At 36.8% G+C, this 12,116-nt stretch overlaps 1 protein-coding gene across 1 annotated transcript in view; it reads right to left on the bottom strand.

Annotated features, from left to right (window-relative positions):
* LOC122804745 (ciliogenesis associated TTC17 interacting protein) overlaps nucleotides 1-12,116 on the bottom strand; it is a 2,188,718-nt gene that overhangs the window by 276,501 nt on the left and 1,900,101 nt on the right. The window lies entirely within an intron of this gene.

Below are 12,116 nucleotides of genomic sequence, written 5' to 3' on the forward strand. Positions count from 1 at the left end.
AATTTTGTTTAATGTTTCATAGGGGGTAGGACAGACTTAAAGTACAGAGGAAAAACCCAGCAGCAAGGTAAACTGTAAGACACTGTAATGCAACTTTTAGCTGTATATGCAGCTATAAAAATTAATAAAGCACAAGTCCCGGAGCAGAATTCACAATACTACCACCTTCTTCAAATACTTAGAACTTCAACCTGTCCTCATAAAGAATATCAATATCTACCTAATCTGTCTTTCTCCATAGCACCCTATCTCTACAAACAAACCATATCTGATTTATCTATAAATATCCCTAAATTAAGTATCCAGTTTTATGATCAAGTACCAAGCCAAGACCAAAATATAACTGGCCACACTCTTCCCTCTTTAAAATATCAGTTCAAAAATTAGCAGAGATATTCACCCCAACCCAGATCCCACTGTTCATAAACCATCAATTCCAACACCAAAATAAACTAGTCACCTTATACCTCTCAAAAAAAAAAAAAAAAAAAAAAAAAAACACAAACACACCTTACTAAATATGAACCTAACAAATATGTGCACTAGAGTCCATGACATACATGCCTACCTTGCGACATACACTCCTGATATAGTCATAGCTACCGAAACCTGGTTAAAAAAAAAATAAAGAATATTAAGATCACCCCCCCCCCCCAGGCATGACAGATAGATGGTGTAGCAATCATCTATAAAAATTCCATCACCTTACTCCAACAGGAAATACACAGATTTAACAATGATGAACTTCTAATAACACTTCTTAAAATCAACAGTAGGAAAAGTATATTTATTTTATTTTATTTATTTTACATTTGTTGACCGGGAAAGTCCGAATGGACACATATCCATTTTCAGTGGAGACCCAGGGAGAAAAGCTCTGGTAAAACATACATCATCAAGCAGATGTGAACAATGGTATTTACATAGAAATAAGGCAGAAAAACATTACAAAATATCTGTTCATGGTACAAGCTCATAATAATATTTATCATTTACAGGCATCACACATCTAATACATTCACTAGTTTGCAGACATATGCATACAATGTGTTGTGGTACAAGCAGTAATTTGTTGATATAAACATTTGGTATATTATAGATATCTAGATAGATCTAATGAAATATTTATATTAGAGTGGATTATCTATAGCTATATTATGAAAGGGTGAGATGTAAGACTTGAAGTATGGCTATGGTGAGAATTATTGATTGTAAGCATGTTTTTACCCTGGGGTGAGACAGGAGCATAGCCAGTTTTTCATGAATTGGGTTTTTAGGAGTTTTTTAAATTGAGTTGAGGAATTACTGGATGTTAGGTGGGCAGGTAGGGCATTCCAAAGTTTAGAAATAGAGTAGCTAAAGAGGAAATTTCCTGCTTCATTATTGTGTTTGGTGATTTCTAGGAGATTTAGGGTGCTAAATCTCAAGGCTCTTTTTGTGGTGTGAGGGAGTATAAGTTTTTGGAGGGCTGGTATTTTATCTGAGGAGTAGTATAACTCGTGTACTAGTGACAATTGATTGAGTTGAAGTAGTTGAGGGAACTCCAACCAGTTTAACTTTCTGACAGAATCACAGTGATGTGTTCTGTATGAAGATTCTGTAGCAAATCTAGCTATTTTATTATAACATGATTCTAGTTTGTGTAGGTCAGTTTTACAAAGTTTAGTTAGGACTGGAGATGCATAGAGGAGGGTGGATAGCAGATGTGTCCTAGCTACTGTGGATTTAAAGTGTTTTGAGAGAAATTGCTTGTTGCGATAGAGCAGTCCTAGTTTTTTTGTGTACTTTCTTGACAGTTTGGGCTATGTGCAAATCAAATCTTAGGTGGTTGTCAATCTCAATGCCTAACAGTTTTGTGTGGGTGGCTGGGGTGATTGCGGTTTTGTTATTAGAGCAGATAGTAAAGTTATCTGTTTGGGGGAAGTATTTATGTGGGCTGAAGAGGAGTAATTTTGTTTCATTTGTGTTAAGAATAAGCTGGTGGTTAGTGAACCATGTTTCAACTAGTGAGAAGCATTCTTGTGTTCAGGGATAGAGGTCCTGTAGTGTGGGAGCAACACAAATTTATTTATTTTATTTATTTAACATTTGTTAACCGGGAAAGTCCGACTTGGAACAAAGCCAATTTTAGCGGCAGCCTGGGGAGAAACGCTCCAGATGCCAAATGATGGTGGTGTCATCTGCATATTGAATAGCTGAAGTCTTTGGTGTGGAGGATTAGAGTTCATTTATGAATAGAGAGAAGAGTAAAGGGCCTAGGATGGAGCCTTGAGGGACTCCTAAGGATACTGGCAGTAGAGAGGATAGTTGGTTCTGCTATTTTACTGCCTGCTGAAACCAAGTGACAGTGGAGATACTGAGTTTTAGCCTAGAGAATATGTTCAGGGGTTTATTGTGGTTAAGCATATCAAAAGCTTTGGATAAGTCTAAAAATATGGCTGAGACTAGTTGTCCATTATTTCTATGTTGATTAACGGTATTAGTGAATGATAAAAGGACAGTGGTCATACTGTGGAAGGGTCCAAAGCCATACTGATTTCTACATAGTAGATTTTTTTGTAGGTAGTCCATGAGTTGAATGTGTATGACACTTTCAAGGATTTTTGATAAGGGTGATAAAATAGCAATAGGACAGCAGTTATTGAGTTCAAAGGAGTTGCCTCCTTTGTGTAGTGGTATGATGCGGGAGATTTTCCATATAGAAGAGACTTTGCACTCTGAGATAGATCTATTAATGAGGATTACAACCAGATAGGCTATAGCTGCTGCATCTATTTGTAGGTATTCAGCGGGTTGGTTATTGGTGGCCAGGGTGGTACTTTTAACTTTCTGGAAGAGTTTTTGTATGGTTTTGATTGAGACTGGCTCAAAGTTGAAGTGGGTTCTGTTATACTGTCTTCCTTTGTTAGTTGGTGTAGTTGTTGGGCTAAGGTGACTGGTATTAATTTGGTTATTAGCTAGGGACTGAATTGTTTCTGTAAAGTATTTATTAAACTGAGTGGGGATGTTAACATGGTTGTTTCCTGTTGTAGGTGTAGGGATCGTAGTTTTCCCAGGTTGCAATACAGAATTTATTACTACCCAGAACCTTTGAGGGTGTTTGGCATGATTTTAAGTTTTGATAATACCTGATTTTGTCTATTTTGATGAGTTTCTTGGTTTTGTTGCAAAGTTCTAAGTAGTTTTGTTTTTCTACTTGGGTTTTGTTTTTGTGTAATTGTATCTAAGCTTTGTCCCTTTCAATGAGAATAGCTTTGGTAGGTTTAGTTAGTCATGGGACATATTCATTTTTTATTCTAGTGGTTCTGAAGGGAGCATGATGGTTTAATATTTTTTAGGATGGTTGAGTTAAAGTAATTTACTGCATCTTCAAGAGATATCTGTTTTAGTGGAGTCCAATTGCAAAGTTATTAGGGTTGAAGTTCTTTTTGTTTCTGACCTCTGTTAGTGTTATCTGGTTTATATGGGCTGATTTGGTTCTCAATAGGTGTGTTGGTTAGTTGTCACTGAGAATGTCTGGCAGACATCCAGCTTGGGATATGAGTGTGGAGTGAGATATAAGTATCCAGTCCAGTATGGATTGGCACTTGGATCTTTTGACATTGCTGGTGGGGGATGTGATAAGTTGGGTAAGCCCATGAAGGTTAATGTGGGAGGATGTGTTGTGGTTAGAACAATTGAGCCAATCTATATTAAAGTCACCTAACAAGATATCTTCCTGAGGCAGGGAGTTTGAGTTCCATTGTAGTAGGTTCTCCATGATTGTTATATTGTTTCCTGGGGGGATTTAGCAGCCAATGATATTTATGTGTTTCTTGGGGTTTAGTTTAAACTTGGCAAGGATGAATTCTGCATTTATGAAGTCTGGGTTGCTAATATCAAGTTGTTCAAGGATGAGGTGTTTTTTTCTGCATTATAGCTACCCCTCCACCCCTATTGCATACTCTGTCTCTATGAATGATATTATACCCTGGGGCTGTAATTTCATTGTTGTGAATTTTTGGTTTTAGCCAAGTCTCAGTTAGTAAGACAATTTCTGGTTTGCATAGGGCTAATAAAGCATGGAGGTCATGGACCTTATTCAGGATACCTCTCACATTTAAGTTAAGAAAAATTAGAGGGTTTTGTTGCCTATGGAGTAGGGAATTGAGTTGATTTTTGTTTGGGGTGTTTGGTGTGCTTGGACCAGGTTTGGGGTATATGCCTCCATGACATGTAAGTTTTTTTAGTAGATATAAGTAGAGTTTGTTAAGCTTGATGATAATTTTAATGTGTTTTAGGGAGGGGTGGGACATTCTACTAGGCAGAAGCAATTTTTAATAGATTGGGAGGGTGGAAAGAGGTATGGAGCTAAATGACTGGTTGGGCTGAATGACAGCTGAGGGTTGAAGTCTGTCTAAAGGGGGCTAGGTTGTGGTGAAGCTGGATATGATAGGTGGTGAAGGCTGACAGGAGGAGCATGGCAGAAATAGAGATTACACAGAGTAGGGTTTTTAGTATGAGGTTATGTGGTAAGGGGAACATTGATAATGTAATTAGGGAGAGTTGTTAGAGTAGGTGGAGTAATAACTGGTTATGTGAAGTTGCTTGTAGCAGATCTGTTAAGAGGGTAATTGGGTTCTGGAGTATGGTAGGGTAATTAGTGTGGTGGGAGGTGGGCTTTGGTAATTGAGGGGAGTGATCTATGGCTATAAATCAAAATGAAATGGAGGTGGGTGGGAATGGGGGTAGGGTAGATGAGCGGAGCAAGCCCATACTGTGAGTGGAGCGGGTTAGAACAAAGGATGGCTGACTGAGCAAGGAAGTTATAGAAACAATCATTCAGGTATTTATTGTGCAGGTCTGACTGTCCTAGGTAGCAAGGCAAGCAATTTTAATTAGTGTTGCTGCTTAAGGTAAAACTATTGGACTTGTTACAGTTTATACCAAGAGGCTAAAACTAGAGTTGTTATGCTGCTTGAAAAAGTCCTAATAGACTTATAACAGATAATACATGAGGACTAACACTAAACAAGTTCAGCTGCTAGGGAGCATTCTATCGGGCCTGTAACAAATTGAACAATATGTTTAACAACAATGTATATACCACCAGTGAATAATATTGATACTGTTGAAAACATCCTGTATTGGATACCCAAACAAATTAACCAATAAACTATGATGCTTGGAGAATTAAATATAGACTGGCAACTCATAAATTCCACTAATCCCACTGAATCCATAAATTTATACAACTTTAAACAATTAATAACCAGACCCACTTGAAACAACAAAACGTTAAAGAGATACTCAATGTTAGACTATATTCTTAAAAACAAACCAAACTGACAAAAGTAGTTTGCCGCTCAAATAGTGTATGTGACCACATACCAACATATGCAATTAGAACACACCATAACCTAGATAAACATATTATATATAATCAATATGAAATACAACCAATTTCACCAAAGATATTTTCAGGGAACCACTAAAACAATATAACTGTAATGTACTTAAAACAATGCCACTAAATACTGTTGCTGTAGAACATTCTAATAATGTGTTCTTACAGACCTTAAATAATCTAGCACCAGTACATAATAAAATAGTAAAGTCTTAACCTGCACCATGGCTATCATGATAAAAAGGGATCAGGCTTGGAAAAAATTGTATAAAAATAGAACTAAAAATGTCTTCCAGCAATTTGAACATGACAGAAACCTTGCAAAACTCCATGTCAAACAGGACAAGCAAACATAATATGCCAACCTAGAAGACAAAACATCAAAACAACCCAAAACCATTTTGGTCATCACTAAATAAACTACTCCACCCAGGAAGGCCACCACTCCCTCTCCAAAAACAGACAATACAGCACAGTCTATCCCCACACAGTTTAATTTCTATATACAATCAATATTATCTCTTTTACACATTAATACATCTAATCCCCTCTCTCTACCCTGCCTAATCAAAATCACCCACATCTATAGTTTTAGTCCAGTACCCACCTGGCTCATAATGATGTTGCTCCTTTAACTAAAAATTACTTCCAAAGTTGTAGACCAACTACCATCAGACTACATAAAAATGGCAAAAGAAGTCGTAGACTTCCCTATGTCCATACTAATTAATAGGTCCATAACAGAAAGATACATCACATCACTGTGGAAAAAAATCTTACATCATACCACTGCACAAAGGTGGCATATCTACAGAGTTTAATAACTACAGAGCAATAGTGATTCTATCTCCCCTCTCCAAAATATTAGAGAAATGCATACATGTGCAGTTGATGCAATACCTAACATCAAATAACCTGCTGTCAGAAAAAAACATGGCTTTAGATCCCAGCACAGCACCACTACTGCGCTACTACATTTTACCAAAATAATAAATCAACATGGAAGTAGATTTGTCACCGGCATTTGATACTGTCTCTCACCAGCAACTGCTCATTGACTCTCCTCAATATGATTTTCACAATACTCTTTGCTGTGGTTTCTTAGTTACATATCTGGAAGGCAACAAGCTGTTAAATTGCAACAACCCTACTCATCCTTTCAGCCAGTTACTATAGGTGTCTCTCAGGGCTGTATCCTGGGTCTTGTCCTATTTAATATATTTATTAATAGCCTCCATACTTCCACTCACCATGTTAGTTTATTTCAGTATACAGATGATGCAGCATTAATATGTGCAGACTCAACAATAAATAAGTTCCAAGACATTACCCAAAAATCTTTCTCCTCTGTAGAAACCTGGCTCAAAGAATCAAACCTCCTACTTAACCCAAGAAAACTAAGTTAAAGCTTTTTACCTCAAAAAGGTTGCTGAAATCAAAAGCAATCTTTTTGCATAAAGTCAGTAAATAATACTGTCATTAAAACTGTAACTCACAGTATCTTCTAGGTGTTATAATAGATGACACTCTCAACTATGACCAGCATATACTGCACACCATTAAATCTGCACACTGGAAATTAGGCTCCCCTTATAGGATCAATTGATTTCTTACAGATATTACAAGAAAAACTCTAGCCACTACCTTTTTATTGCAAACTCTTTTATATGCCACTCCTATCCTAACAAACTTAAATAATAATCAAGGAAAGAAATTTGTCTCTTGCTATAATAAAATAGCTAAATTTACCACCAATCTCCCTCGTAGGACCCACCATTGTCATAGCTTGAAGCAATTAAATTAGCTTGAACTACACAACTTCCTAACATATTCACAACTAACTACAGCACATAAACTCATTCATCATCCAGAAAAATGCCCTGCACTATAAAACTTATTACTGCCCTATTGTCCAGCAAGGGACCTCTGTTCTAGTAATAAATTCTTGCTACTCACAAATAAGTCAAATAATGTTGTAGGAGACTCACTTTACTCCCAAATACATTGCTAAACTCTAGAATAGTATCTCTACACAAATAAAACTCTGCAGCAAAATCAATAGTTTTAAAACACTGCTTAAACAACAACTTAACCATTCCCGGTCCTGCACATGCACATCACCAGGTTAAGTCTTTGTGCTCACCATATAATATACTCCAAATAGTCTCCTGAAATAGAATGCTACCAACCTCTCACTGAAATGACAAAACAGTTTTTAGACATAACTGTTGCCTATACAATCCATTAAATTGCACATGCTCTTTCTCTTTAGTGACTTCTACCTCTGTAAAATCTTAGAATATATAAATGTAACTATTGTATGTATATAAATGTAAATATAAATGTAGCTACTCTGTGTTTAACTGGAACATAGTATAATGCAATAGAAGCAAATGGAGCTCTTTTCCACAGGCCTCTGCTGAAAATGTCTATTACCCAGTCAGACTTTCCCAGTAAATAAAGACAAATAATAAATAATACTGCAATCCCACCACATATTAATACACTATTACTGGAATACAACTTCAAGCAGGTATATACAGCTATAAAAAGTGCTGAAGCACAAATCCTGAAGTAGAATTCACAGTACTGGCAACACTTCAATTCTACCACATACTAAGGTACCAGACCATGCAGAAAGTTACCTGTAATGCTATAATAAATGAATATATGAGGCTCAAATATGGCAGCAGATCACAATCCTGGCACAAAAACAAAGAGAAGCTACATTTTACATGCAACTCTACTTACTGAAATAGAAGTGCAGTATAATGGCGAAACAATGTTAAAATCATATATTTATACACAATCTTCACACAACTGCAAAGTAAAGCTAGAGGACTAGTCCCAGAACTAACTAAAAAAATGCAAACAGATAAATGTACAAAAAGCAGAGCTGTACAGAAATATATCACCACAAAGGACGCTATAAGTGCAACTTAAAATATTTATGCAGAATTTAAATAAAAAAGCGTTTTTTCTGCCCTTTGATGAAAAGATTGTATTTATCATTTCTCAAGAGTCTTGAACACAAATACATGTGTCTTCACGTGTGCCTTTATCTGCTCTTACAAATACGGCTGCAAGTAGTTTTGCAACATGAATTTTACAGATAGAGGGAGGCAGTAATTAAAAAAAAACATTCATCTTTTAGTTGTGACAAAACTTTATTCAGCAGTCCATTGTATATTATACATAACTTTAAGGTATGCTCACTAATTTAAATGGCTAAACCCCATAGGAAGCACCCCATTTTCAATTCTCCCAGAGGAGTGGGTCAGACAATTAATTAAGTAATAAAAAAGACAGAGTGTGATATATCACCGGATATCAGCAGACACAGTGCATTGTGAATCTTGTACATCAGCAAAGTGAAAACATGATTATTCTTCCTATATTCCTAGTAATTAAAGGACTCCATTGTTAAGGTATGTGAATAAATGTACTAAGATGTAAAATTTGTTTGCTGAATAAATTCACATATCCAGATATATTTCTAAATAGCAGCCAGGATTGTCTTTCTATATTCCTATTATGCAAGTGACTGTATAGTTAAAATATGTGAACAGCTGTTAAAATGTAAAGTTATTTTTTCTGATGAGGGAGAATGCATCTATAGAACACTGTTGTAGGTCACATCCAATTTAGTCAGATGCTATACTGAACTCCTTAAGAAATAGCATACAAATGTAATAATATGCTCAAGAAAAAGTAGTTAAAAAGTTTTATTTTTTATTTGTTGCTTGTTTCATTGTTTCACTACCCCATAGTACAGCTGCAGTAACACATCAAGTACGGAAAGAAGCTTATACTGACAGAAAATAGCAGCATAACCTGAAAATAGACAGATGGGTGGACAGATTGCACAGCTTTCTGATATTGATATCTACAGTATGCCAAAATGATTTCTACACTGTACAGCCCAGTCACCAGCTGTGGGAGTGTTTAGCACCTGAGCCATGATTGTTTAGTTACCTATTCTTTACTTAGAATCTGACAGGCTCTAACTTGCTCTAACTCTCAGGTAGGTTGGTATTCACAGAATTTTTTGCCATAGTACTAATAGTGCCTCACTGTTGTGCTCTAGTAGTGTTGCAGACTTAAGCAGTGATTCAGTGACTGCAGGAGTTGCAGGGAGCAAAAGCAATTTGGCAAATTATTTACATGTCTCTCGGTCAAATACTTAGCTCATGTGGAACTACTGCATTAAGTGCTCAGCCTATATGGCCTATGCAATTCTACTGCACAAGTAACTACATGATAGAGATATACACACGTACATATAAACCAGTACAGTCACAATTGTGCTGCTACACACACTTACACACACACACACACACACACACACACACACACACACACACACACACACACACACACACACACACACAACCTCACAATATTCTCTGCTGTGGTGCTAACAGGCCCATTGCTACCACAGACAGGAATGGATGCACATCATAAAGCTTCCACCTTCAGTCCTCATTGCTGATGGAAATAGTATGGCAGTGGTTCTGTTTGAATCCCTCTACATTCCCCTTCAATCTCAGTGTAGGGACACAGCACATGGCTAATATACATTAGCCTCAACCCTGGATTGCCATATTTGTGTACAGAGTTTTCCTGCTAATGACAACAGTACTTCTTGCTGGAGGCTTCATTCTGCTGTAACTCTACAGTAATATCTGAACTGTTTCATGATGTACTGAACTATCCTGCTAGAATCCAGATTCTCCAGTGAGTTATATGCTTCTGAATAGCCTCACTGTTTGCATGTCACTCTATTCTTTTATTCAGCAGTGTGTGTGTGTGTGTGTGTGTGTGTGTGTGTGTGTGTGTGTGTGTGTGTGTGTGTGTGTGTGTGTGTGTGTGTGTGTGTAGCAAGCACAAACATCAGAACTGTCCCCTCACATCTTACAGAATAGCTAGAACAGGTATTACAACAGCAGGTTAGACCAGCTATCCATATGAATTCTGATTTCCAAACTTAAGATAAAGAAAGTTTTTTTTAGTATGTCACAACTTACCAGGCAAAGTATGCCATTTTGTTTCTTTTATATCTAAACTGTGCCTATTCCAAATAAACATTTTAAAAATATGACAGATTGTGGGGAGCACATTCCTTCATTCATTTGTTCTGTAATTAGCTGCGTTGCCAATACAGGGTTTGGTGGGAGCTGTAGCCTTCCTCTGCACTAAATAGGTTCAAATCATAGAAAATGTAATTCTGCATAGGATGCCAGCCTGCAACAGCACAGTTAGGCTAGGGCAAAGTGGTCATCTGCCCCAGATGCAAAGCACTGGGGGGCACTGGGGGGGTGGTGTAATTAACAGATACTGCTAAGTCTTCAAGACAGTGCATTGCAGGCATTCAAATGTTGATAGTGTATTTCTGGTCAGAACTGAACCTCTTAGCTCTCTCTGTGTGACATAAACTGTAGCATCAAATGTAGCATGCAATAACATGCAATTTTCTTCTTCTGAGGGGAGTCTATCCCCTAAAATAGGTATAGTTTAAAAAGAAGCAAGCTTTTTTTAAAGAACCGAAGCATTTTGCACACTGTGTGTGGCATGAAATGTAACAGCTGCTTGCCGCAAATATAGCAAGCAGCTTGCTTGAGTTTAAAAGGAAAGAAGAGCATATTTTTGCTCTATGGGACCTTTTTCTCTTCAACTTAGAGCTGAGGGGGAGGAGCTAGATGGGAGAAAGCTCCAAGCACCAGATTCTCTAGCTACTTATCTGGTTCTTTGTTGCAGGATGCATAGTCTGAAAACTGAGATTGGCAAACAGCAATGGGAACCAAGTACGCAGCAATTTTTATAAACTTCTTTACAAATTCCTGTAGAGCTCATCCAAGCCCAGCACGCTTTTCTGTCTGTCTGTCAGTTTATCTATTTATGTTTAAAGCTATATTTGTTAGTGGCAGTCACTGATTGTTTAGAGTGTATCAACAATTTGTCTTGAGCATTGTATGGTTTCAAGATAAGGATACAGTATAGGTTCATAGATTAGCACTAAGCTAACTGCCCTTGCGAGCCATTTTAAGCCTAGCCAATTATCCCTTGTGAGACTCAAACCCTGCACCTTGTGTTTGCAAGGCAAACACCTTAACCATTAGGCCACCCTCCCGTTAAGTTGTTCTCTTTTTCTCTTTCTCTCTCTTTATAAATAAAATAAAATAAATAAATATATATATATATATATATATATATATATATATATATATATATATGTATGTATGTGTATATATATATATATATATATATATATATATATATATAGAGAGAGAGAGAGAGAGAGAGAGAGAGATACATTTAAAAGTGCTGAATATTCAGGTTTTTAATCACTCATTTTTGTTCCATGAGTTTGGATGGTGTTACTATCCACTCAATAAGAATTACTCATGACTCAGGAAGCTAACCTTTCGTTTTGTATGTGCAACATCTCCTGCAAAGGCTGGTTTCTCTTCTTAATGAAAATGTCTGTTTTCACAGCAATGCCAGACAGATCATTTCAGCTGTGTTTTTTCATAAAAGTCTTTCTGACATCTCAGATTATAATGGCTCAATGGGAACTGGTTCTCCTTGCTCATGTCTGAGGCTACTAAGTGCTATATGAGGAATTAAATTTTAAATTATAACATCTTCTGTAGCAGCCTGAGCAAATGGATATGATTCACAAACATGAGCTTATTTTTATGACTCCTGAGCCACTGAGCCCAGTTAATCG

Source organism: Protopterus annectens, chromosome 6.part0, assembly GCF_019279795.1.
Source record: "Protopterus annectens isolate FY-2018-M chromosome 6.part0, PAN1.0, whole genome shotgun sequence".
Lineage (NCBI taxonomy): Eukaryota > Metazoa > Chordata > Ceratodontiformes > Protopteridae > Protopterus > Protopterus annectens.